The following is a 27,660-nucleotide window of genomic DNA, read 5'->3' as shown; positions in this document are numbered from 1 at the left end:
AAAAAAAAAAAGTTATGCCCTTAACCCCTTCAGGACCAAGCTCATTTTGGCCTTCAGGACCAGACCCATTTTTTCAAATCTGACATATTTCACTTTATGTGGTAATAACTCCGGAACGCTTTTACCTATCAAAGCGATTCTGAGATTGTTTTCTCGTGACACATTGGAGTTTATGATAGTGGAAAAATGTGGTCGATAAATTCAATATTTACCAGTGAAAAACACCAAAATTTGGTGAAAAATTGCAAAAATTAGCATTTTTCTAAATGTAAATGTATCTGCTTGTAAGACAAGCAGTTATACCACACAAAATTGTTGCTAATTAACATCCCCCATATGTCTACTTTAGATTGGCATCGTTTTTTGAACATCCTTTTATTTTTCTAGGACGTTACAAGGCTTAGAACTTTAGCAGCAATTTCTCACATTTTCAAGAAAATTTCAAAAGGCTATTTTTACAGGGGCCAGTTCAGTTGTGAAGCGGCTTTTAGGGCCTTATATATTAGAAACCGCCAAAAAGTCACCCCATTTTAAAATCTTCACCCCTCAAAGTATTCAAAACAGCATTTAGAAAGTTTCTTAACCCTTTAAACGTTTCACAGGAATTAAAGCAACGTAGAGGTGAAATTTTCAAATTTCATTTTTTTTTGCAGAAATTCATTTTTATTCTATTTTTTTTGTAACACAGAAGTTTTTACCAGAGAAACGCAACTCAATATTTATTGCCCAGATTCTGCAGTTTTTAGAAATATCCCACATGTGGCCCTAGTGTGGTAATGGACTGAAGCACCGGCCTCAGAAGCAAAGGAGCACCCAGTGGATTTTGGGCCTCCTTTTTATTAGAAAATATTTTAGGCACCATGTCAGGTTTCAAGGGCTCTTTCGGTGCCAAAACAGTGGAAATCCACCAAAAGTGACCCCATTTTGGAAACTACACCCCTTGAGGAAATTATCTAGGGGTATAGTGAGCATTTTGACCCCGCAGGTTTTTTGCAGAAATTATTGGAAGTAGGCCGTGAAAATAAAAATCGTCATTCTTTCAAAGATTATGTAGGTTTAGCTAATTTTTTCTAATTTCCACGAGGACTAATGGAGAAAAAGCACCACAACATTTGTAAAGCAATTTCTCCCGAGTAAAACAATACCCCACATGTGGTTATAAACGGATGTTTGGACACACGGCGGAGCTTAGAAGGGAAATAGCGCCATTTGGCTTTTGGAGCTCAAATTTAGCAGGAATGGTTTGCGCAGGCCATGTCGCATTTGCAAAGCCCCTGAGGTACCAAAACAGTGAAAACGCCAAAAAAGTGACTCCATTGAGAAATCTACACCCCTTGAGGAATCCATCTAGGGGTGTAGTGAGCATTTTGCCCCCACAGGTGTTTCATAGATTTTATTAGAATTGGGCAGTGAAAATAAAAAAAATCATTTTTCTTCAATAAGACGTAGCTTTAGCTCCAAATGTTTAATTTTCTCAACAAATAAAGGAAAAAAAGAACCCCAACGCTTGTAAAGCAACTTCTCTGGAGTACGGAATACCCCACACGTGGTCGTAAAATGCTGTTTGGGCACACGGCAGGGCTCAGAAGGGAAGGAGCGCCATTTGCTTTTGGTGTACAGATTTTGCTGCATTTGGTTTCTGGTCGCTATGTTGCATTTGCAAAGTCCCTGTGGGACCAAAACAGTGGATCCCCCCCAGAAGTGACCCCATTTTGGAAACAACACCCTCAAGGTATTCACCTAGGGGTGTAGTGAGCATGTTAACCCCACAGGTGTTTTGCAGAAATTCGTGTGCACACGATGTGGGAGAATGAAAATGGGAATTTTTCCTTAGATACGCCAATATGTGGTGCCCGGCTTGTGCCACCATAACAAGACAGCTCTCAATTATTATGCGGTGTTTCCCTGTTTTAGAATCACCCTACATGTGGCCCTAATCTTTTGCCTGGACATTCGACAGGGCTCAGGAGTGAAAGAGTACCATGTAAAATTGAGGCCTAATTTGGCGACTTATAAAGTATTGGTTCACAATTGCAGAGGCTTTGATGTGAAATAATAAAAGAAACCCCTGAGAAGTGACCCCATTTTGGAAACTGCACCCCTCAAGGCATTTATTAAGAGGTGTAGTGAGCATTTTCACCCCACGTGTCTTTTCCATAAATGATTGCGCTGCGGAAGGTACAAATTAAAATGTTTCCCTAGATATGCCAATTCAGTGTCAAATATGTCATGACCAGCTTGTGACACTTTTTTTTTTATATACACCGTTCACCGTACGTTATAAACTACATGTTACCTTTATTCTGCGGGTCAGTACGATTCCGGCGATACCAAATTTATAGAACTTTTTTATAACTTTTTGCACAATAAAATTACTTTTGGAAAGAGAATGGATTTTTTCTGTCGCCAAGTTGTGAGAGCCATAACTTTTACATTTTTTCATCGATGGAGCTGTGTGAGGGCTTGTTTTTTTGCGAGACGAGGTATAGATTTTATCGGTACCATTTTTGGATACATGCGACTTTTTGATCACTTTTTATTTCAATTTTTGGAAGACAGTGACCAAAAAAACAGTAATTATGGCAGTGTTTTTGAGGTTTTTTTTTACGACGTTCACTGCGCTGGATAAATAACATAATATTTTTATAGTTCAGGTCGTTACGGTCGCTGCGATACCAAATATGTATTGCTTTATTATTTTTTTCAATAATAAATGACTTGATAAGGGAAAAAGGGCGATTGTGTTTTGTGTTATTATTTGAAACTTTTATTGTATGTTTTCCAACTTTTATTTTTACTTTTTTTACACTTTTTTTTACACTTTTCTTTAGTCCCACTAGGGGACTTGAATGTTTGTTTGATGTTCTAATACATTGCACTACCTATGTAGTGCAATGTATTGGAACTGTCAGTTGTTCACTGACAGCAAGCGGATCAGGCTCCGCCTCTGGGCGGGGCCTAATCAGCTTACGTAATGGCAGACAGGAGTCCATTGTTAGGGCTCCTGTTGCCATGGTAGCAGTCGCCAGCCTTGCCATCGCATGGCAAGGCTGCCGATTTTCTACAAACCTCTAGGATGCAGCGATCACAATGGATCGCTGCATCGAAGGGGTTAATGCCAGGAATCGGAGCTAGCTCCGGTTCCTGGCGATAGATCGGGGTGTCCGCTGTAACATACAGCGGACACCCACTGCTGATGACGCCGGCTCAGCTTCTGAGCCGGAAGCTGAGCCGGCGCCATCTTGCCGATGTTACCGGAAGCCTCCTGGGCCCCGCCGACGACGGGGCATAGGAGGATTCCATTACAGGCTGATCGGGAGGTAAGCATTAGCCCTCCGATCGCCTTTGCAGCCACCGGCAACCCAGCAATCACGTTGCTGGGGTGCCGGTGGCTATAAACTCCTCACATGCTGCGATCTCTATTGAACGCAGCATGTGAGGGGTTAATCGGTCGGATCGGACGCTAGCTCCGGTCCTGGCCGATACCTCAGGGTGCCAGCTGTAACATACAGCTGTCACCCGGTGGTGATGTCGCTGGCTCAGCTCCTGAGCCAGCTTCATCTCCATGACGTACATTTACGTGAAAAGGCGGTAAGCCACCGATTTTAATGACGTTTATATACGTGATCCGGCGGGAAGGGGTTAAATAGAGATGATCGAACCGGGACAACCGAACCCGGTTTCGGTCCGAACATTGGGAAAAGTTCGGTTCGCAGCGAATCCGAACTTCACCGGGTTCGGCCGAACACGTTTTGACCGAACCCGGTCAAAAATATCACAAATCGGCAGCCACTTGTCTCTATCAATCACTGATAGAGAAAAGAGGCTGCTGATTAAACATAAAATAAAAAGCATTTCATACGTACCCGGTCGTTGTCGTGGTGACGAGTCCCTCTTCTTCCTCCAGTCCGACCTTCTTTCCTGACGCGGCAGCCTGTGATTGGCTGCAGAGGCCGCTGCAGCCTGTGATTGGCTGCAGAGGCCGCGGCAGGCTGTGATTGGTTGCAGCGGTCACATGGGCTGTAACGTCATCCAGGAATGTCGGGCCAGATGTCGAGAGGGATGCATCACCAAGGCAACGACCGGGAGACCGGACTGGAGGAAGCAGAAAGTTCTCGGTAAGTATGAACTTCTTTTTTTTTTACAGGTTACTCTATATTCTGATCGGAATTCACTGTCCAGGGTGCTGAAACAGTTACTGCCGATCAGTTAACTCTTTCAGCACCGTGGACAGTGACTATTTACTGACGTCGCCTAGCAACGCTGCCGTAATGACGGGTGCACACATGTAGCCACCTGTCATTACGGGGCCTCATGCACACGACCGTAAAAACACCCGTTATTATGGGTCGTAATTACGACCCGAAATAGCGGGCCCATAGACTTCTGTTAGCCACGGGTACCTTCCCGATTTTTCACGGGAAGGTGCCCGTGCCGTTAAAAAGATAGAACATGTTCTATTTTCTTATTTTACGGGCCGTGCACCTATACTTTATAATGGGAGCACGGCTCGGAAAAACGACCGGCTGGCCGTGGCCGGCCGTGCCCGGCCGTGCTCATCTCTTGAAATACTCTGTGCTGCCTTAAACTCTGTGGACAGGTCAGGATCCTGTTTCTTTTAAATGCTGCTGGGGAACCCGCTCGATCCACTATATAAGGCTGCGCTACAGTGCTTGGGAATAAGTGACTGGGGCAGAAGAGGATGGAGGCGCAGCCTTATATAGTGGATCGAGCGGGTTCCCCTGCAGCATTTAAAAGAAACAGGATCCTGACCTGTCCACAGAGTTTAAGGCAGCACAGAGTATTTCAGGAGATGAGCGTGCGGATCTTGTGCGGGGTGGTGACTTGCCAATCATGTGAAGGTGTTATTGAGGACAGGAGTGGAGGAGAGGTAATAGACTGAGAGCTACGTAATGGTAAGAGCAGAGTTCACAGCAGCACAGAATCTGCACGCTCCTCTCCTGAAATATTCTGTGTTGCTGTGAACTCTGCTCTTACCATTACGTAGCTCTCAGTCTGTTACCTCTCCTCCACTCCTGTCCTCAATAACACCGTCACATGGTTGGCAAGTCATCACTCCGCACAAGATCGGCACGCTCATCTCCTGAAATACTCTGTGCTGCCTTAAACTCTGTGGACAGGTCAGGATCCTGTTTCTTTTAAATGCTGCTGGGGAACCCGCTCGATCCACTATATAAGGCTGCGCCTCCATCCTCTTCTGCCCCAGTCACTTATTCCCAAGCACTGTAGCACAGCCTTATATAGTGGGGCTCATGGTGTGGTGTTCACGCTTGGACTAATATGACTTATAAGGGTTGGTACATTCTTTGGGACGGGGTTTGAACCTCGATTACTCCCTTGATACACTGTGTACACACGTACTTGTGTGCTTTGTATGTTCCTTCCTTCTATACTCGCTGTTTATTTAGTGTTTGAGTCATTGTATTGGTATGGCAACTTATATTACATTTGTGGCTTGTGGACTTTTCCATTAAGAGTATGCCTTTCTGATTTAGTTGTCTTATACCATTTGTGCTGAGTATAGTCTACTGTGTCATATTTTGGGTGTTCCCCACATCTTTGTATTTTAACCGTGTGTCCTATTTTAGGTCTTGATGGCCAGTATGTCTTTATATGCATTTCAATAAAACTATGTATTTGTTACAATGTACACCATTGTACTTGGCTCCAGTTTTTCTTCCTTTGTGGATGTGTGATTGGTCCACATGTACATTTATAGGTATTCAAACGTCTTCCCCTGCCCACTGTGATTTCTTTCCCTCTGTGTTGGACTATTTTTGTAATTCAGCTGTGCTGTAGAGCCCTGAACTGTGGCTATATCATTTTGAGTTTCAAAACCCAAAACTGTGAAGCTACAAAAAGATACAATGAGGAGGCAGGGTCTGGCCGTAAGAATTGTAAGGCCTTATTCACGCGATGCGTGTCTGATTTGTGCCCGCAAGAAATGGGCATTTTTTCATGTATATGAATGTCCGTGTTGCATCAGTATGCCTCCTGTGTGGCATCAGTTTTTCTCGTCCATGTTTCTCGTCTGCAAGCATTTCCTTATTTTAGTTTCCGGATGTCATCCGTGTGCTGTCTGTGTATTTCACGCACCCATAGACTTCAATGTTCAAAAAGGGACTAGAAAAGGAAATGCGGTGAGTTTCACGTAACAGACACACGCTCCATGAAAAGCCACAGATATGTAAATAGCTCTATTAAATTGCATGTGCTGTCAGTTATTTATTTTTATTTTAAAACATCTTTTATTGTTTTAAACATTAAAAAACAGTACAGAAGAAAAGGCATGAACGTTAAATATCTTGGCCAATATACAGAAGTATTCATAAAAAGTACAAGTAGTCTGAAGGCCAGATAAAAAAAACATATGGTTCCGTAAGAGACAATGGAGCGTGAAAGTATACATTACACAATCAAATACAAATGTTACCTTCTAGGGTTTTCTTACTTACTTGTGATTCATTTGTCCCAAATATCTAAGAATTTATCATGTGAGTGACTTTCCCAATCACATCATGATCATATTTATTAAACAATTGTTGCATAGGAGGAGGGTACATTTGTTTCCAATATAGTGTTAACAGTGTTCTCACTGCTGATAACAAAATACCAATAAGCTGCTTATCTGATGCAGGGCACTGCAATAGGGGTAGTAACCCTAAAAGACATGTCTGAGGGGTTACCAGGAGGGTAATTGAACATATTTGAGATATTGTCTGGCATATTTGCAACCGTTTTGGAGCAATTGCCAAACATTGCAACCATATATGGTAGTAAGATCTAGGTTCACTACAGCATATCCAGCAAAGAGGGCTAACCGAAGGATACATTTTAAGTAAACGTGAGGGTGTAAAATACCACCTTGGGAGAACTTTATAGTGATTCTCTTGAATAGTAATACATCTGGAGATCTTGGTAGTGAGAGACAAGAGAGTTTTCATCTCCGCCTGTGTGAAAAGAACCTGTAGATCTCTGTTCCATGCAGACAGGTAAGGTGGAGGGTCCTACACCTGTGAGTCCAAAAAAATAGCATACATCTTAGAGATAAATTTAGGGGGTGGGCTTTTTGGACCAGAGCCATCTTCTCAAAAGGTGTATGGTCTCTCAGTAGACCTTCTAAAGTAGTGAGATTCTTCAAAAACGCGTGTAGAAAATTTAGATGCATTATAGAGAAGCCTTCAAGTCGAGGTTCATCTCGAAGATCTCGGATAAAGGGAGTAAAGGCTTCTGTGCACAGTGAATTAAGAGCTAGAGAGTTAACCACTATGAGTCTGCGAATTGTAGTTCAAAAGATAGCAGAATAATTAAGTAAAACATCCCTAACCTTTGTTAGGGTATGTTCACACGGCAGCATCCGTTACGGCTGAAACGCCAGAATTAGGTCCGTAAATAGTGTGTATGAACCCAGCCTTATAGGAGAGGGGAATGGTGCTAACAGTGATTGAAGGTGAGACTGGTGACACATTCAGAGAACGGCTCTGGTCAGAATATTTTGTTTAGCCTCAAGATCTTTTGGGAAGGATCTATCTTGTAGCAATAATGATTGAAGGGGAATAGACAACATGAAGTCTTCTACATCTATATCTAATCTAGTACTGGAAAACGTAGCCATTCCACAGCTCGAGCAACAAAAATGGCTTTATAATTAAGTAAAATATGCGGCAACCCAATTCCTCCACTACCTGACATTCTAACAAGGTATTTGTGAGACAAACAAGGTCTACTTTTCTTTCATAAGAACTCTGAAAGTAGTTTACGTAACTGCAAGAAAAAGGAATTGGGGAGCAGGATCGTAAGGGCCTGGAAGTAGTATAAGATCTTTGACTTAAAGGGAACCTGTCACCAGCATTTCACCTTTTAAACCAGCAATACCTGGTGGTAGAGGGTGAAAAATCATTTCTATATTACCTATAATTGTCTGCTTAGTCGGCTCTGTAGCTTTAATATTCAGCATTGTAGTGTTCCCACACCGTATGCTAATGAGCATAAAAGAGTCAAATCTTCCTTTGAAAAGAGTCAAATCTTCCTTTGAAAAGAGTCAAATCTTCCTTTGAAAAGAGTCAAATCTTCATTCCTCAAGTCTTTCCGAGTTTACCCTGCTTCCATACTTTTGATTGACAGCTCCTCGCCTTCCCCCAGCACACAAAATCCTGCGCTTGTGCATTGATGTCCTCTTCTGGTGTGTGCGCACAAATGGACACCGTATTATTACGATAAAAGGCGCGAAATGTTTGCAGACCGTTATTTACAGTCGGAGGAGTAGTTTAGGAGAGGGGATTACGGCAATAAACTTTTGATAGCAGCGGCCAGTGAGAGATAGGTAAAGTTCAATAGGTGAAATGCTGGTGACAGGTTCCCTTTAACTATTGTCCTACGACCAACCTAAGAAGCGAAGTGTATGTCCCAGGTTTCTAAGAGCGTAGTAATACTCTGCAAAGTTGCTGATAATTGGCTTTATAAAGATGACATGGGTCGGGGGTAATCTGAAGTCCCAGAAATGTAAGGGAGTCTGAGGTCCATGTAAATGGAGTAGTGAGGGCAAGAGAGCTGTGTATAAACGGATCTAGGGTAACATTAAGGACTTAGGAATTAGTGAAATTTAATTTAAGGTTAGACATATAGCCGCATTTTTCCTACAAATCTATAGCTGGGAAGGCAGTAGCTGGGTTTGTTTTAAAAATATATATCGTCTGCAAAAGCTACTAGCTGATGATGGTGATTTTTGGTGTGTAGGCCATCTATTTTGTCATCTTGTCTGGTAGCTTGTAGAAGTCTTACTATAGTGGAGAGGGCATCCCTGACGTATGCCATTACCTATAGAGAATGGTGAGGAAAGTGTATTGTTAACTAGAACTCTAGCTGCGGGAGCAGAATACATAGACATCATGGCATCTAGGAACTTCTAGGAAATCACCTTAATGTCGTAAAGTTCCTTTTTGGCATCTGTACCGAGAAAGACTCGGTGTGGACTTAAGTCTAGCAAGTTGTATTAAATGGATAAATCTTGTGGAATTTTCTCTACCCTCTCTACCCTCTCTACCAGGAACAAATCCCACCTGTTCCGGGTGGATACTGGAGGGAAGAAAGCTTTCAGCCTTTGCGCTAGCATTTTTGCAAACAATTTGAGATCACTATTTAGCAGAGAAATTGGCCTACAACTAGTACATGATGTAGAATCTTTTCTTTCTTTCGGTATAATAGTAATACGGGCTTCTAACATTTGTTTTTGGAGGGGACAGCCTAGAAGGGCTTGTTTACAGACCTCTAGGAGTTTAGGGAGAAAAATATTGTTAAAAGAAGAGTAATAAATAGCAGGGAGGCCATCCGGTCTGGGACTTTTAGATAACGAAGTGTGTTTTAACGCATCTTGTAATTCTAGTAACGTAAAGGGTTTGGTCAAGGAGCCTACCTGATTTAGAGATAGGGTTGGGAGCAGTGGCGTAACTACCGCAGTAGCAGCCGTAGCGGCTGCTACGGGGCCCGCGGCATGAGGGGGGCGACACGGGCCCCCACCATGGCCGGAGGCTCCGCTAGCAGCCGCTATGGCTGCTACAGCGGGACGCCACTGAACACTACGGCAGAGCAGGGAGGTATCTCCCTGCTCTGCCATTAAAGAGGCTCTGTCACCAGATTTTGCAACCCCTATCTGCTATTGCAGCAGATAGGCGCTGCAATGTAGATTACAGTAACGTTTTTATTTTAAAAAAACGAGCATTTTTGGCCAAGTTATGACCATTTTCGTATTTATGCAAATGAGGCTTGCAAAAGTACAACTGGGCGTGTTGAAAAGTAAAAGTACAACTGGGCGTGTATTATGTGCGTACATCGGGGCGTGTTTACTACTTTTACTAGCTGGGCGTTGTGTATAGAAGTATCATCCACTTCTCTTCAGAACGCCCAGCTTCTGGCAGTGCAGACACAGCCGTGTTCTCCAGAGATCACGCTGTGACGTCACTCACAGGTCCTGCATCGTGTCAGACGAGCGAGGACACATCGGCACCAGAGGCTACAGATGATTCTGCAGCAGCATCGGCGTTTGCAGGTAAGTCGATGTAGCTACTTACCTGCAAATGCTGATGCTGCTGCAGAATCAACTGTAGCCTCTGGTGCCGACACGATGCAGGACCTGTGAGTGACGTCACAGATCTGCACTGCCAGAAGCTGGGCGTTCTGAAGAGAAGTGGATGATACTTCTCGTCAGAACGCCCAGCTAGTAAAAGTAGTAAACACGCCCCGATGTACGCACATAATACACGCCCAGTTGTACTTTTACTTTTCAACACGCCCAGTTGTACTTTTGCAAGCCTCATTTGCATAAATACGAAAATGGTCATAACTTGGCCAAAAATGCTTGTTTTTTAAAAATAAAAACGTTACTGTAATCTACATTGCAGCGCCGATCTGCTGCAATAGCAGATAGGGGTTGCAAAATCTGGTGACAGAGCCTCTTTAAACAAAACACATGTATCCCCTCTCCACAGGACAGGGGATACATGTGTGATCGCTGGCAGCGATCAGGAGAACGGGGGACTGAAAGTCCCCTGAAGTTCTCCATCACAAACCTCGGACTTCCGGGGTCTGTGTCGGCAGCTCCCTAGAAATGAATGGAGCACTGGTCGTGCTTGTGCGCATGCGTGACCATCGCTCCTTTCATTTTATTGAGCTGCGCAGACGCCGGAAGTCCGAGGTTAGTCATGGAGAACTTGGGGGGACTTTCGGTCCCCCGTTCTTCCTATCGCTACCAGCGATCACACACATGTATCCCCTATCCTGTGGATAGGGGATACATGTCTTTTGTATTTTCACACTGTAGGTCGCATTTTTTTGGGGGGTTGGGGACGCTGTAAGGCATTCCCTACAGGGGGGTGTCTGTATGGCATTCCCTACAAGGGGGGGCTGTATGGCATTCCCTACAGGGGGGCTGTAAGACATTCCCTACAGGGGGGCTGTATGGCGTTCCCTACAGGGGGGTCTGTATGGCGTTCCCTACAGGTGGGGTCTGTATGGTGTTCCCTACAGGGGGGGCTGTATGGCGTTCCCTACAGGGGGGGGCTGTATGGCGTTCCCTACAGGGGGGGACTGTATGGCTTTCCCTACAGACCCCCCCTGTAGGGAACGCCATACAGAACCCCTGTAGATAACGCCATACAGACCCCCCTGTAGATAACGCCATACAGCCCCCTTGTAGATAACGCCATACAGTCCCCCTGTAGATATCGCCATACAGAACCCCTGTAGATAACGCCATACAGCCCCCCTGTAGATAGCGCAACACAGACCCCCCTGTAGATAATGTCATACAGCCCCCCCTGTAGATAACGCCATACAGCCCCCCCTGTAGATAACGCCATACAGCCCCCCTTGTAGATAACGCCATACAGTCCCCCTGTAGATATCGCCATACAGCCCCCCTGTAGGTAACGCCATACAGCCCCCCTGTAGATAGCGCAACACAGACCCCCCTGTAGATAATGCCATACAGCCCCCCCTATAGATAACGCCATACAGCCCCCCCTGTAGATAACGCCATACAGCCCCCCTGTAGATAGCGCCATACAGGCACATACAGGCCAAAAAGGCACTATCTACAAGGGGGGGGGGTTGTGTGACACCCAGGGGAGGGGGGGCCCCAGTCAAAAGTTTGCTATGGGGCCCAGTCTTTCCTAGTTACGCCCCTGGTTGGGAGTTAGGTTATAGCCAATATGAGATTGTATTTGTGAGATCAAGGACTTCTTGCGGAATAACAGTACCTGTGAGATTAAATAGTTGTTCATAAAATTTGCAGAAACGATCCGCTATCTGCCTAGTTGTATGTAAGGGATTAGCAAGAGATGATTAAATAGAGAAGTACAAGATAAAGACTTCCTCTTCTGTACTTGAGCCATCATAAATTTAGAGGCTTTGTTACTATGTGCATAATGTCTATAAAGTTTAGCAGTAAATACAAAGGATCTGACCATGATATTCTTGCCAGGACAATTCATAAGCAACCCAAATGGGTGTAGCCAATGGTAGGTGATGCGGTGATGCGTTTCCCCATTAGCACATTTAGAAGCATTTTAAAAACCTGCATTTCTGCAAGGTCATGGACGACAGATCTTGGTAGATTGTAATGGTGGAACCCTCATAGGTAAGTTTTAGGGATTCTTTAGCGATTTTAAGCACTTTTTATTTTTTTTGAAAGTTTAACAAACGGCATATTACATTTCGAGGGAGTTCTTGGGGTTTAGGTTGGGGTCTGAGAGACTTATGGACCCTATCAAGGGTAAGATCGTCAGTTGCGTCTGGGCCCAGCATTGCAGCAAAAAATTCTGTGATCGCCACCATTAAGGCTTCTGGCGCCGCTGCCTCTGTTAAGCTTTTCAAGCGTAAATTATTCCTCCAACCTCGAGAAATACAAGAAATATGCTTGTGTGAATAAGGCATAAGGGAACATTTACATGAGTCAGATTTTCTGTGGAAAAGTCTGCAGCAATTCCGACTCAGATTCTATAGGGAGTTCTGTGAGCTAGTCCGTATAAAATTGATTTGGGCAGATTTTCAGTCGGATTTGCCAATGCGGAGTAGAGGAGGGGATAAAGAAAAAGACCATACTCACCTCCCCTCGAGCTCCCGTAGCAATGTGTCCTCCTTCTATTGGCTGTTCTCTATTGAGTCAGCCTCCTGGGATGACATCTAGTCCCATGTGATGCTGCCGCCTGTAATTGGCTGCAGCGGGCACATGGGAAAAAACATTTATCCTGGGCGACTGGCTGCACAGAGACTAGCTGGAGAGCAGGGATGTATTGCTACAGGAGCACCTGGGTTGATGAGTGAGGTATTTTCTTTAATTCTACATTGTTTTAACACAGTAACATAGAAGAATATTTTATAAGGCCAAAAAAGACATATGTTCATCCAGTTCAGCTTATTATTTTGCAGTTTGGATCCAGAGGAAGGCAAATCTTCCATAAGGCAAAAGCCAAGTTCCTTCATCTTAGGGAAAAATTCTTTCCCGGCTCCAATTTGGCAATCAGAATAAATTAATGGATCAACAACACATCTCCTGTAATCTAGTAACCATAACTTGTAATATTATTACTTTCAAGGTAAGCATCCAGGCCCCTTTTGAACTCTTTCAGTAACTTCACAATAACAACTTCCTCTGGCAGAGAGTTCCATAGTCTCACTACTCTTACAGTAAAGAATACCCTTTTATGTTTGGGTAGAAACCTTCTTTCCTCTAGACGTAGAGGATGCCCTCTTGTCATAGTTACAGTCCTGGGTAACAAAGAAAATGAGAAAGATCTCTGTATTGACCTTTGATATATTTATACATAGTTAATAGGTCACCCCTCAGCCAACTTTATTTGAAACCAAATATACCTAATTTTGTAGTTCACCCAAAGTCTATTCTTGTGCACTGGTGCCAATACTGTACACAGTATTCCATATGCAATCTGACTAGTGATTTATAAAAAGATATATGTTCTCGTCCTGTGTATCCATGCCTCTTTTGATGCACACAAAGATTTAGCAGCGGCCTGAGACTTGTTGCTACAATAAAGCTTACATTTAACTACAATTCCCAAATCCTTTTCCATGTCAGTTTTACCCAGTGTCTTCAAATTTAGTATGTGATGGCGATATGTATTTTCCCTTACCATGTGCATAACCTTACATTCAGTGGCGTAGCTATAGCGGTCGCAGCGGTCGCAATTGCGACCGGGCCCCTAAGCCAGGGGGGCCCACAGACCCCCGTCACCACTCTAAGATTGGCCATACAATTAATTCTTTAATGAACTTCTTTAAACAGCGCGATGTGCTGTAGCGTGTGTATCTACTATTCTCCCCTGTCTCCTCCCCTTTTGTGCTCTGAGACACTTGATTGGAGGAGGCAGGAAAGTTGGATGCTAGATAAGGTAAGAGCTCGGGCACATCACAGCTTATTTCCCCCTGGGTGTAAGTGCAGACGAGCCTGTTTTACACAGTTAAATGCTGTTTTTTTGTTCTTCCCTTATCTAGCCTGTGTTTACAGCTTGCTGTCTCTCTATTTCTGGGGTGGGAGGAAGTCTTACAACCTGCTCCCATGTGACTGCCGGCAGAGCTTCTCCCCCACGTATCCAAGGTAAGGCAGTAGCTGCCATCAATCATCTCCTGCTTCTGTAAGTTTACTTACAGAAGGAGAGAATTTAGCTGTGACAGCGCTGCAGACCGGACTGTGATAACAGAGGTGTCATCATTTACAGCTCTAGACAAGGTAGGGACAAGATACTGATAAGGGGCTAGAGGTTACAGGGGGCATTACGTGGCACATTACAGTACCACTTCTGACCAGCACTGACTAGAGTATGGAGGGTGGAGGGAAACTGCAGAGGACCAGGAGGTCCCAGGAGTCAGTGTATATGAAGCACTGCTGGAGGACATATCCATGTCAAGCTAGAAATAAACAGGCTGCCCTACAGGTTTATTAACCCCTTCCCGACATATGACATACAGTTACGTCATAGCCGGGAAGGGGAAGTATGGAGCGGGCTCACGCAGTGAACTCGCTCCATAAGATACCGGTGTATGTTACAGCCAACACTTCAGAGTAACTAGCGGCATCGCACTCGAGCGCGATCCCGCTAGTTTAACTAGTTAAATGCCGCGGTCAATACCAACCGCAGCATTTAAATCGTGAGAAAAAGGGGGGCGACCCCCTCTGACAGCTCATCGCGCTCCCCGCAACGCAATCGCGGGGGGGCGATGGTTGCTATGACTGGTCCGCCATCTTTGTACACCTATTAACCCCTTAGTGACCAACAATACGCCTTTTCACGTTCGTCACTCAGGGGCCTTAGGCTAGGCTGACGCCTTTTCACGTGAGCCTAGTCTAAGTCCTGCACGGGTCCCCAGTGCAGGCTGGAGCCGGGGCTCAGCTGTCTGATGACAGCTGAGCTCCTGCTCCAACGCCAGCGATCAAAGTTTACTTCTATCGCGGCTGTTTAACCCGTTAAATGCCGCCGTCAATAGCGACCGCGGCATTTAACTTTGTTTACAGAGGGAGTGAACTCCCTCTGTCACCCATCGGCGGCCCGCAAATGCAATTGCGGGTCTCCGATGGGGTGTCATGGCAGCCGGGGACTTGATGAAAGCCCCCAGGTCTGCCCTGGACATATGCCTGTTAGGACGCGCCGGAGGCACGTCCTAACAGATTGCCTGTCAGATTTACACGGACAGGCAATAATGCTCTGGTATACGAAGTATAATAGAGCATTATAGCAGCGATCTGAAGATCGCACAGTAAAGTCCCCTAGTGGGACTAGTGAAATAAATAATAAATGTGAAATAAAGATTAATAATAAAAATTACAGTAAAAAAATAAATAAAACCATTTTTTTTCCATAAAAAGTGGTTTTATTTAGTAAAATTGTAAAAAATAAATAAAAGTACACATATATGGTATCGCCACGACCGTAATGACTCCATTAATAAAGTTAATATGTAATTTAAACCGCAAGGTGAACACCGTAAAAAAAAAACGCAAAAAACTATGGCGAAATTGCAATTTTTTTCTGTTGCCCCCCAAAAAAGTCATAATAAAAAAGAATCAATAAGTCCCATGCACCCCAAAACAGTACCAATCAAAACTACGTCTCGTCCCGCAAAAAACAAGCCCAAAAAATCACTACATTGATGGAAAAATAAAAAAGTTACGGCTCTTGGAAAGCGACGATGCAAAAACAAATAATTTTAGTTCAAAAGTGTTTTTATTGTGCAAAAGTCGTAAAACATAAAAAACCTCTACATATGTGGTAGCGCCGTAATCGTAGAATAAAGGTAACATGTTATTTACGTCGCACAGTGAACGGCGTCAATTTAAAAACGCATAGAACAATGGCAGAATTTCAGGTTTTTTTTATAATCCCCCCAAAAAAAGTTAATAAAAGTTAATAAAAAAATTATATGTACCCAAAAATGGTGCTATTAAAAATTACAACTAATCCCGCAAAAAACAAGTCATCATACAGCTATGTAGACAAAAAAATAAAAAAGTTATAGCTCTTTGAATGCGACTATAGAAAAACGAATAAAATAGCTTGGTCATTAGGGCCTAAAATGGGCTGGTCACTAAGGGGTTAAGCCCTGCCTCTGGCCTGTCAGAATCACGATATACTGAAATACATTAGTATTGCAGTATATCGTGCAAGCGATCTAACGATCGCTGGTTGAAGTCCCCAAGGGGGACTAATAAAAAAAGTAAAAATTAGTTAAATAAAGTTTTTTTTTTGTGTAAAAAAAAAATAAAAAATATTAAAAGTTCAAAAATTTTCCCATTTTTCCCTTTTTCCATTTTTTCCTTTTCCCATTTTCCCCCATTTTCCCCCTAGAGCATAGTAAAAAAAATAAACATAATTGGTATAGACGCGTCCGTAAAAGTCTGAACTATTATAATCTATCGTTTAACCCGCACGGTGAACGCCGTAAAAAAAATAAATTATTGTAAACGACAGAATCTCTATTTTTTGGTCCTCTAATCTCCCACAAAAAATGAAATAAAAAGTGATCAAACCGTCGAATGTACACCAAAATTGTATTATTAAAAACTACAGCTTATCCCGCAAAAAATAAGCCCTCATACCACTTAATCGACGGAAAAATAAAATACTTATAGCTCTCGGAATTTGGCGACGAAAAATAAATTCTTTTTTACACTTCGGTTTTTACTTGTAAAAGTAATAAAATATAGAAAAAACTATACATATTTGGCATCGCCGTAATCGTATTGACCCGCAGAATAAAGTTAACATGTTGTTATAATTGCACAGTGAATTCCGTAAAAACGGCGCGCAAAAAACAATGGCGGAATCGCTGTTTTTTTTCATTTTCTACCCCACAAATAATTTTTTTCCCATTTCCTAGTACATTATACGGCAAAATAAATGGTGCTACGAAAAACTACAACTCGTCTCGCAAAAATCAAGCCCTCATAGTACTATATCGATGGAAAAATAAAGACGTTGTAGCTTCTGGAATGTGGGGAGGAAAAAACGAAAATGAAAATCTGAAAGTTGTTTACGTCGGGAAGGGGTTAAACATTATTTAGTATCCGATGCATTTAATTGAATAGCTTGCAATTAATAAAATAATCAACTACCCAGGGGGAATTTGTACTATGTAGGAGCACATAGATGGCATCTATCCATTTGTGGCGGCACAAAGAGGGTATTATTACTGTGTGGGGGCAGAATGGAGGGCACTATTACCATGGGACACAAAAGTGGAACAAGTATGGGGGGCACAAAGAGGGGCACCATTTCTTTGTAGGTGGCACTCATAGGGGGAATTGGAGGTAGCAGCAGGATGAAAAGTTTGTGTGCAGACGAGTCGGGGCTGGAAAAATACATCTTGGCGGTCTGGCCCAGAGACGTAAAGGGCAAGTAAACAGCTAGATGTCACCTGTGAGTCACTGGATGTAACCAATCTCTTTTCTCTATGTAGAACTGGTATCTTTTATTTAGTGACTACATTATTTATGTATACATTCATACATAGAGCTGAGCCGCTGTAACTAAGCCTGTCGTGTTATTAAAGTATGTCATCTATATATGCTAGCTCCGATGTGTATATTTTTTTTTGTGGGGGGCAAAACCTTTTAAGACTCTAGCAACGCCCCTTGCTGCTAGTGCTGCATCACTGGGTCACTTAAGATACCCAGCGATGCAGCTGAAAGTTACGTACGTGCTATGGTCGGCTGTGTAAAGAGAAGTTGCACGCAGGGGGGCCCAAGCTGAAATTTTCCACTTGGGCCCATGAGCCTTTAGCTACGCCCCTGCTTACATTTATCAGCTTTAAACTTCATTTGTCAAAGTTGAACCTAAAGTTGAACAACTTAGATGTGATCGGTATTAGAGTTTGATAAGCTAAGATTAGAGGCACACAGGAGCCTCTCTCAGCCGAGCAGTCAGTCCAGCATACTGACAAATTTGGCTTTTTAGATGATTTAAATCAATTTTCTAAGTGATTGTCTGGTGAGGTTGGGAAACTTTGACTCCTAGGGCAAGTAGGAGAGGCTTTCCTAGGCAGTGGATCTATCTCTTAAAAAAATGACAGTAAGGCCTTATTTACACAGTGCAGTTTGGTGCGGTTTTTCGGTGCAGTTTTTGAAACCACAACCAGGAGTGGATTGTAAAGTTAGGGATTCAAATCCATTCCTGGTTGTGGCTTCTAAAAATGCACCAAAGAAACTACACCAAAACTGCATTATGTGAATAAGGCCTACTGATTTTTCTGTGCACCCCTGTAGCTCGCTTCCCAGATTAAGCATCTCGATTCTGGCTCCACAGGCAATAGTCTCTGTCAATCTCTAGTCTCCAATTATCGGATCCCTGTGCTCCAGTTGGACAAACGTTTTTCCATTGCTTATGTTGATGGAGATTTATTGCCAAAAAATCATACTTACTAAACCCATAACCTTGCATGTGGGAGCACTCCATCAAGAACACATTTCCTTCTATGTTTTGAAGAATTCCCTCAGTTCTCTTCTCCTGAGCGTCCCTGGTTACAGAAACACTCTCCAGTTAAAGATTGGGTATCTGGTAAGATAACCCGATTGGATAAAACTTGCCCCCAACAATGTATGCCTGTCATCCATATCTAGGCCTCAACCTGTGGAACAATTTTTAGACAGTTTGTCGAAACCTTATAACAGTTTTTCTGATGCCTTCTGTAAATGCCAAGTGGAGACTCTTCCTCCTCACAGACCTTATGACTGCGCCACTGAACGAATACCCAATTGCACACCACCTCAGGGTAGGATATATAATTTGTCTATTACTGAGACTGAAGCAATGTGCCATGATATAAAGGAAAAACAGGAGCGTAGATTTATTTGCAAACTTCATCCCCTGCTGGAGGCGGCTTTTTTGTTTTAAGAAGTAAGACGGTACTTTATGGCCTTGTATTGACTGGCTCAATGAGATCACAATAAAAAACAAAACAAATATCATCTGTCATTATTTCTGGGCTTTTTGATTGACTACAGAGAGCAAAGATTTTCACTAAGCTTGATTTACGGGGCGCATACAATTTAATTCAAATTTGTGAAGAGGATGAATGAAAAATTGCATTTAAAACTAGAGCTGAACACAGGGGGGAATTTATCAACCTTTCTATACCAATTTACTGGCGTAGAAATGTTGCAAAAGGGCCAAAAAAGTCTAAATTTGCAACCTTGGTCTTTTATGCCGCCCTCGCTTCCATTGTGAAAAAAATACGGGGTTTACCAAAGGGGGCAGGGCTACAGCGGCCTGACAAATTTATTATAATTTACGCCAGAAAACTGGAATAAATTATAGTGGCTGTCGTGGCTGAGGCTAACTCGGCTTTCCTCAGATTAAATAAAGCTATTTCCTCTGCCTCGGTTCTCCAAAGACCGGATCAAAGTAAATATTTTCTTGTGGAAATGCACGATTTATCAGTGGGAGTGGGGGCTGTTCCTTCTCAAAGGAGGTAAAAGTAAAACCCTTTCCTGTGAGATTTTTCTCCAAAGCCTTCCCAGCTGAAAAAAAAAATGGCATCGGTGATCGTAAACTCCTGCCCATCAAGTTGGCCGTCTAAGAATGGAAACATTTGTTGGAAGGAGCTCGTCATCCCATTTACACCGACCATAAAAATGTACCTTCAGACAGCAAATAGTTTGAATCTTCTTCAGGCTCGTTGGGCTTTGTCTTTCTCTCAAATTAACTTATTCCTCCAATATCAAGACCTGCAGAATCTCTCCCTGGACTCACATCTATCCCTATTGATTTTATTATCGACTTACTAAGTTCCTCTGCCTGTATTGTTATATGGGTCGTAGCTGATCTTTTAAGATGGCACACTTCTTACCCCTACCTGACCATTTTCTCGCTACCCGTCCGGCTGCTCTTTTCATTGCACATATATTTCGCTTGCATGAACTCCCTTAAGCATATTGTGTCTTACAGACGTGTGAAATTTACTTCTAGGTTCTGGAGATCTCTCTGCAAGTTACTTGAAGTTAAGTTAGACTTCTCGTCTGCCTACCACCCTCAACCCAATGCCAATAAATACGTGACATAATCATCTCTGTCTAATTTTCTAGTATACGGACAACATCCTAGAGTTCCTCTTCCAGTTCCTACTCTCTTGGAAGTCCTAGCAGTCAACATTTATAATGCTGATTTCCTGAACAACTGGCAAGAGACTAAGGAGTCATTGAATAAAGCGGTTATTTGCTTCAAGAAAAATGCTGACAAGAAGCACAGATTTCCTCATTAGTTCCGTCCTGGGGACAAGGTTTGGCTAGCCTTCGTCTGTAGACTCCCTGTTTCAAGTTAGCTCCTTGATTTTTGCGTCCCTATATTGTCTTAAAACAAATTAATTCAGTATCTGACAAACTTTGTCTTCCTCAGTCTCTGCATGTACAAAAAAATCTGCACTCCAAAAACAAAATTGAGCTCCTTCCCTTTAGAGCCTTGCCGTGTGTCTAAAGAGCAGTTTACGACAACATATGGGGTTTTGTGTCACTCGAGAGAAATTGTGTAACAAATTTTGAAGTGCCTTTTCTCCTGTATTCCTTGTAAAAATGAAAAATGTAGCTAAAACGACATATTATTGGAAAAAACTCAGATTTACATTTTAATGGCCCAATTCTAATAAAATCTATAAAACACCTGATGAATCAAAATGCTTACTACCCACCTAATTTAATTACTTAGGGGTATAGTTTGCAAACTGGGGTCACATCTGGGAAATGTCTACTGAACTAGTACTTCAGGGGCTCTGCAAATGTGACATGGCCCCAGAAACCAGTTCAGCAAAATCTGTTCTCCAAAAGCCTAATGGCACTCATTCCCTACAGAGCCCTGCTGTGTGTCCAAACAGCAGTTTACAACCACATATGAGGGATTGCTGTATTGTTAGGAGAAATTGCTTTACAAGCTTTTTCTCCTTAAAGGGAATGTGTTGTTAGCAAAAAATGTTTTTTTTTTTTTAGTTAAACAATTAGTGTGTAGGTGATTAAACATTGTTCTAATTTTTTTTATTTTTTTCACGAGTCAGGAAATATTATAAATTAGATTCTAATTTATAATATTTCCCAGCACTGGTCACTAGATGGAGCAATTCCCAAAATTGCAGCATTGCATGTGGTAAAGCAACCACATTGCTTTATGCTGCAAAATTGGAAAAAAATCCCTCGCTCTAGTGAGCTCTCAGAATCCCCCCCTCCTTTATCCTGGCTAGTGCCGGGAGAAACGAGGGGATTGAACGGTCAAACCTCCTACACTGTGTGTCGCCATTTTTTGAGCTAACACAGTGTAGTAGGTTTACATACACTAGTAAACACACACTGAAACACGAACATACATAGAAATCACTTACCTGCTCCTGCCGCCGCCGCTCCCTCCGGTCCGTCCGCTCCGTCTGCTGCCGCTGCTCCAAGTGCACAAGTCCGGAAGCCGCGACCGGAAGTAGTAATCTTACTGTCCGGCCGCGACTTCCGGTCTACAGGAAAATGGCGCCGGACGGCACTCAGTTCAGCTTGGACTGTGTGGGAGCGGTGCATGCGCCGTTCCCACACAGACGGCGTACACCATAGGGCCCCGTTCGCATTCACTATGGGACTGTAAGCTGCCGTATTCCATGTCTGTATGTGTCGTTAATCGACACATACAGAAATGGAGTAAAAAATGGCAGCCCCCATAGGGAAGAAAAAGTGTAAAAATAAAAAAAAGTAAAACACAAACACACAAATAAATATAAAAGTTTTTAATAAAAGTCTAAAATCAAACTGATGTTAAAAAAAAAAATTTCGGGACACTATTCCTTTAAAGAGGCTCTGTCACCAGATTTTGCAACCCCTATCTCCTATTGCAGCAGATCGGCGCTGCAATGTAGATAAGAGTAACGTTTTTTTTTTTTTTTTTAAACGAGCATTTTTGGCCAAGTTATGACCATTTTTATATTTATGCAAATGAGGCTTTCTAAAGTACAACTGGGCGTGTTTAAAATAAAAGTACAACTGGGCGTGTATTATGTGCGTACATCTGGGCGTTTTTACTTCTTTTACTAGCTGGGATTTGTATATGGGAGTGTATGATGCTGACGAATCAGCATCATCCACTTCTCTTCGTTAACACCCAGCTTCTGGCAGTGCACAGACACAGCGTGTTCTCGTGAGATCACGCTGTGACATCACTCACTTCCTGCCCCAGGTCCTGCATCGTGTCGGACGAGCGAGGACACATCGGCACCAGAGGCTACAGTTGATTCTGCAGCAGCATCAGCGTTTGCAGGTAAGTAGCTACATCTTATTGAAAAATAAAAACCAATTTTCATTCTTACTGCATGATTCTGATAAATGCATCAAAAAAAGCTATGGGGTCAAAAAATTATCACACCCCTAACTAAATTCTTTGAGGGGTTAGTTTTTAAAATGGGGTCATTTCTGGGGTTTTCCATCATTCAAGCTGGTACTTTGACAGCAGTTGATGCAAAACATGGCAGGAGGAACCAGGCATGGCAGATGACACCAGACATGGTGTATGACCTCAGGCGTAGCAGACGGCACAACACAACTCCAACACTAGGGAGGGTACAGGAACAAATACGCCACGGGATACAGGATATAGGTAGCATGGCACAGGAACACTGGGAACAGGATACAATTAGGGACTAACATAGAAATACAAACAACGCTCAGGCAAGGAGTGAAAGGGCAGGGCCCTTTTTATAGTCCAGTGTGATCTGGGAGTAATTAGTAAATTCTTTACATGTGCGCTTGCTGGCCCTTTAAGGCCGGGATTGTGCTCCCGTGCGCGCACCCTAGAGGTCACTGCAGGGCAGGACAGCCGCATGTGCTGGCATATCCGAGGAGGGAGACGTCAGCAGGATGAGAGGGGTCTGCGGTCGGCGACCACTGCTATTACACATATAAATGTTCCATGTTCAACTTAAAGTAGAAAAAAAAAGACTTCTTTGGCATTCTTGATGTTTTTTAATACATAAATGTAAACCGTATCAACCTAAATTTAAATCAAATGAAAGTACAATATGTGACGAAAAAACAACATCAGAATTACTTAGATATGTAAAACCATCGACGAGTTATTCTCAGACAGTGACAGATCATACTGCAAACTGGGCCCCTATGGTAATATTATACTGTGTGCTGGGCCAATATGTGTAACATTATACTGTTTGGGGTGATTCATGCTGCTAATTTACAGCTTTTCCCAAGCAAAAAAATTACAAGACTTGCTGCTTGTTTCCGTATTTCACTTCCCAATTGAGAAGTGAAATACGGAAACAAGCAGCAAGTCTTGCAATTTTTACAGGTTGATTTCTCCAGGGATTTTTTCAGCAGCATGTGGATAAGATTTCTAATATCTCATCCAGTTTGCTGCTTCCGTAATACGCTGTGGATATTCTGTCCATAAACCTGGATGGAAAATCCACAGCAATTACTCTACGTGTGCAGGGCACCTATGAAAATGCATACGCATCGCGGATTATTTTCAGATTTTTTGCAGCAAATCCGCAGAGTTTGTGCAGCAAAATCTAGATTTTGGTGCAGAATTTGTAACGGATTCACGGCAGATTTTACCTCTTCTACAGTGAAAAGGGTGAAATCTGCTGCTGACATCCATAAAAGAATGAGCATGCTGTGGAGAGGAAGCAAAAATACAACTAATCTTGGGTATGCGGTATTTGCTAAGTAACTGTAAAAGTATTTATATAATTCACTTGTAAACATTTGCATTTGGCAACCACTCTGTATTTTTTCACTGATGGAAAATGCTTTCCATGGGTTTTAATGAGAAACTCACAGTTGCTGTAGAAAAGGTCAAATAATTCAGTTTGGTGGACTTTCTCACAACTGTCATTGACATTTAAGTTTATATTTTTAGAAATGGCACTTTTGCTTTCATTGTGTAGCATTCAAATCAAAGAAAACCTAAATTAAAGGCTAAAAAAAGTCAAGCTCTGTCTTTGAATAATATTTGTTTTACAGCCATAAAATGTAAAATCTAGTCTAAATCTAAATTTCATTACCCCTTTTCCTCTTCTGGCATGGACCGATTGTACAGAAAAAACAGCCCATTGACTGTGGCCACTAGACCACACTACTGTGCCACATATATAGTTACATAGTTAGTACGGCTGAAAAAAGACACATGTCGATCAAGTTCAACCAAGGGACGGGAAAAGGGAAGGAAAAATTTCTACACATAGGAGCTAATATTTTTTTGTTCTAGGAAAATATCTAACCCTTTTTTAATGCCATCTACTGTCCCTGCTGTGACCAGCTCATGCGGTAGGCTATTCCATAGATTCACAGTTCTCACTGTAAAGAAGCCTTGTCGCCTCTGCAGCTTGAACCTTTTTTTCTCCAGACGGAGGGAGTGCCCCCTTGTTTTTTGAGGGGGTTTTACAAGGAACAGGATTTCACCATATTTTTTGTATGTGCCATTAATATATTTATATAAGTTAATCATGTCCCCCTTAGTCGTCTTTTTTCAAGGCTAAATAGGTTTAATTCTTTCAATCTTTCCTCATAACTTAAATTCTCCATGCCCCTAATTAGCTTCGTTGCTCTTCTTTGTATTTTTTCCAACTCCAGGGCATCCTTTCTATGAACTGGAGCCCAGAACTGAACTGCATATTCTAGATGAGTCCTCACTAATGCTTTGTAAAGTGGCAATATTACATCCCTGTCCCGTGAGTCCATGCCTCTTTTAATACACGACAATATCCTGCTGGCCTTTGAAGCAGCTGATTGACACTGCATGCTGTTATTGAGTTTATGATTTACAAGTACACCCAGATCCTTCTCAACAAGTGAATCCGCCAGTGTAGCTCCCCCTAGGACATATGATGCATTCAGGTTGTTGGTACCCAGATGCATAACTTTACATTTATCTACATTAAACTTCATAATGGATGCGATTTTGCTGTGATCAGCAGAAACATTTTATTATTAAAGAAGCAGTTTTGCCCACTTGAAGGAACACTTTGGTTTGCTCTTTTTCTCCCCTTTACACTCCACCCTGCCCTTATACTGTTTTCTCCCTTTCAGTTCTTATTTTTTATGATGGCACCTTTTTATTCTTGCAAGCAGATCTGGTAGAGCACCAGTTCAATGCAGAGTTTCAAAGCAACTCTCCACTTACATCACTCATTTTCCTCAGTCTATGTGTGACAATCACCCATACCTAAATCAAAACCTATATAAATCACATGACCAAAGATAATTTGCAAAGATTTAGATCAAAGTTTATTTAACCCTTTCAGGACCGAGCTCATTTTGGCCTTCAGGACCAGCCCCATTTTTTCAAATCTGACATGTGTCAGTTTATGTGGTAATAACTCTGGAATGCTTTTGCCTATCTAAGCGATTCTGAGATTGTTTTCTCGTGACATATTGTACTTTCTGCTAGTGGAAGAAATTGGTCAATAAATTCATTGCTTATTTGTGAAAAACACCAAAATGTAAAGAAAATTTGCAAAAATTATGATTTTTCTCATTTTAAATTTATCTGCTTGTAAGACAGACAAAATAAACACAGAAAATACCACACAAAATAGTTACTATTTCACATATTCCATATGTTTACTTTATATTTGCATTGTTTTTTGAACATTATTTTATTTTTCTAGGACGTTACAAGGCTTTAGCAGCAATTTCTCACATTTTAAAGAAAATTTCCAAAACCTATTTTTATAGGTACCAGTTCAGTTCTGAAGTGGCTTTGAGGGCCTTATATATAGAAACTCCCATAAGTCACCAAATTTTAAAAACTACACCCCTTATAGTATTCAATACAGCATTTAGAAAGTTTCTTAACCTTTTAGGTATTTCACAGAAATTTGACACATTTCTTTTTTTTTGTCGTCGGAAAATCCAATTTAATCCATTTTTTTCTGTAACACAAAATGTTTTACCAAAGAAACACAACTCAATATATATTACTCGAATTTTGCAGTTTTTAGAAATATCCCACATGTGGCTCTAGTGCGCTAATGGACTGAAGCACCGGCCTCAGAAGCAAGAAGCACCTAGTGGATTTTGGGGCCTCCTTTTTATTAGAATATATTTTAGGCTCCATGTCAGGTTTGAAGAGGTTTTGTAGTGCCAAAACAGTGGAAACACCTCCAAAAAGACACCATTTGGCAAACTACACCCCTCAAGGAATTAATCAAGGGGTGTAGTGAGCATTTTAACCCCACAGGTTTTTTGCTGAATTTTGTGGAATTAGTCCGTAAAAATGAAAATCTAAATTTTATTCAATAAAACTTAGAAATTATACATTTTTACAAGCAATAAAGAAGAAAAAGCACCCCAAGATTTGTAAAGCAATTTCTCCTGATTACGGCAATACCCCATATGTGGTAATAAACGGCTGTTTGGACACACAGCAGGGTTCAGAAGCGAAGGAGCGCTATTTGGCTTTTGGAGCTCAAGTTTACTCAGTTGGTTTTCGGGTGCCATGTCGCATTTGCAAAGCCCCTGAGGGACCAAAACAGTGGACACCCTCCAGAAGTCACCCCATTTGGGAAACTACAGCCCTAAAAAGAATTTGTCTAAGTGTATAGTGAGCATTTTGATCCCATAGGTTTTTTGCTGAATTTAGTGGAATTAGGCTGTCAAAACTTCTATTGTTTTTTATTCTTTTTTTTTACGGCGTTCACCGTGCGCTATAAATGACATATTTCGTTTATTCTGTGGGTTGATGCGATTACGGCGATACCATATGTATATAGGTTTTTTATGTTTTATGGTGTTTGCACGATAAAATCTCGGTTTTAAAAAAATTATTTCGTTTTTGTGTCGCCATATTCTAACAGCCACAACTATTTTTCTATCAGGAAAGCTTTGTGAGGGCTTGTTTGCGGAACCAGCTGTAGTTTCTATTGGTACAATTTTTGGGTACATGCGACTTTTTGATCCCTATTTATGAAAATTATTTGGGAGCTGAAGTGACTAAAAATAGAGATTCTGGTATAGTTTTTGAATTATTTTTTATGGCGGTCACCGTGCGGGATAAATTACATTATATGTTTATAGTTCAGGCCGTTACGGACGCAGCGATACCAATTATGCATAGTTTAATTATTTATTTTTAATTTTTTCTAATAATAAAGGACTTTATAAGGGAAAAAAGGCAATTTTTAAATTTTATTATTTTGACATTTTACTTTTGTACATTTTTTGTAACTTTTTTTTTTTTTTAGTCCTTCTAGGGACTTGAAGATCCAATTGTTGGATCGTTGTCATAATACCCTGCAATACTTATGTAATGCAGGGTATTATACCTGTCAGTTTCACACTGACAGGAGGCACATTGGGTCCTGCCTCTGGTAGGACGTAATCACCTTCAATAGATGGCAGACCCGAAGCCTTTCTTAGGCTTCCGGTTGCCATAGCAATCGCCCCCCCGCAACAATCGCCCCCCCGCAATCGCGTAGCGGGGTGCCGATGTTGCTCTAACAACTTAAATGCGGCGGTCACTATTGACTGCCGTAATTAAGGGGTTAATCGGTTCAGATCACCGCTGTGATCCGACTCAATGTTTTCCCCCAGTACTAAGGCTGCTAGTAGCTGGGAGATGCCGGGCTGTGGGGAGCATCTGTGTGCTCTGGGTTCACACG

The 27,660-nt window shown here is 42.1% G+C and overlaps 1 protein-coding gene across 1 annotated transcript in view; it reads left to right on the top strand.

Moving 5' to 3' along the window:
• Positions 1-27,660, top strand: part of LCP2 (lymphocyte cytosolic protein 2) — a 353,127-nt gene that overhangs the window by 52,367 nt on the left and 273,100 nt on the right. The window lies entirely within an intron of this gene.

This window comes from Rhinoderma darwinii, chromosome 3 (genome assembly GCF_050947455.1).
Source record: "Rhinoderma darwinii isolate aRhiDar2 chromosome 3, aRhiDar2.hap1, whole genome shotgun sequence".
In the NCBI taxonomy this organism is placed as follows: domain Eukaryota; kingdom Metazoa; phylum Chordata; class Amphibia; order Anura; family Rhinodermatidae; genus Rhinoderma; species Rhinoderma darwinii.
Note: the sequence above shows the minus strand (reverse complement) of the source record. Positions and strands in the feature narration are given on the sequence as shown.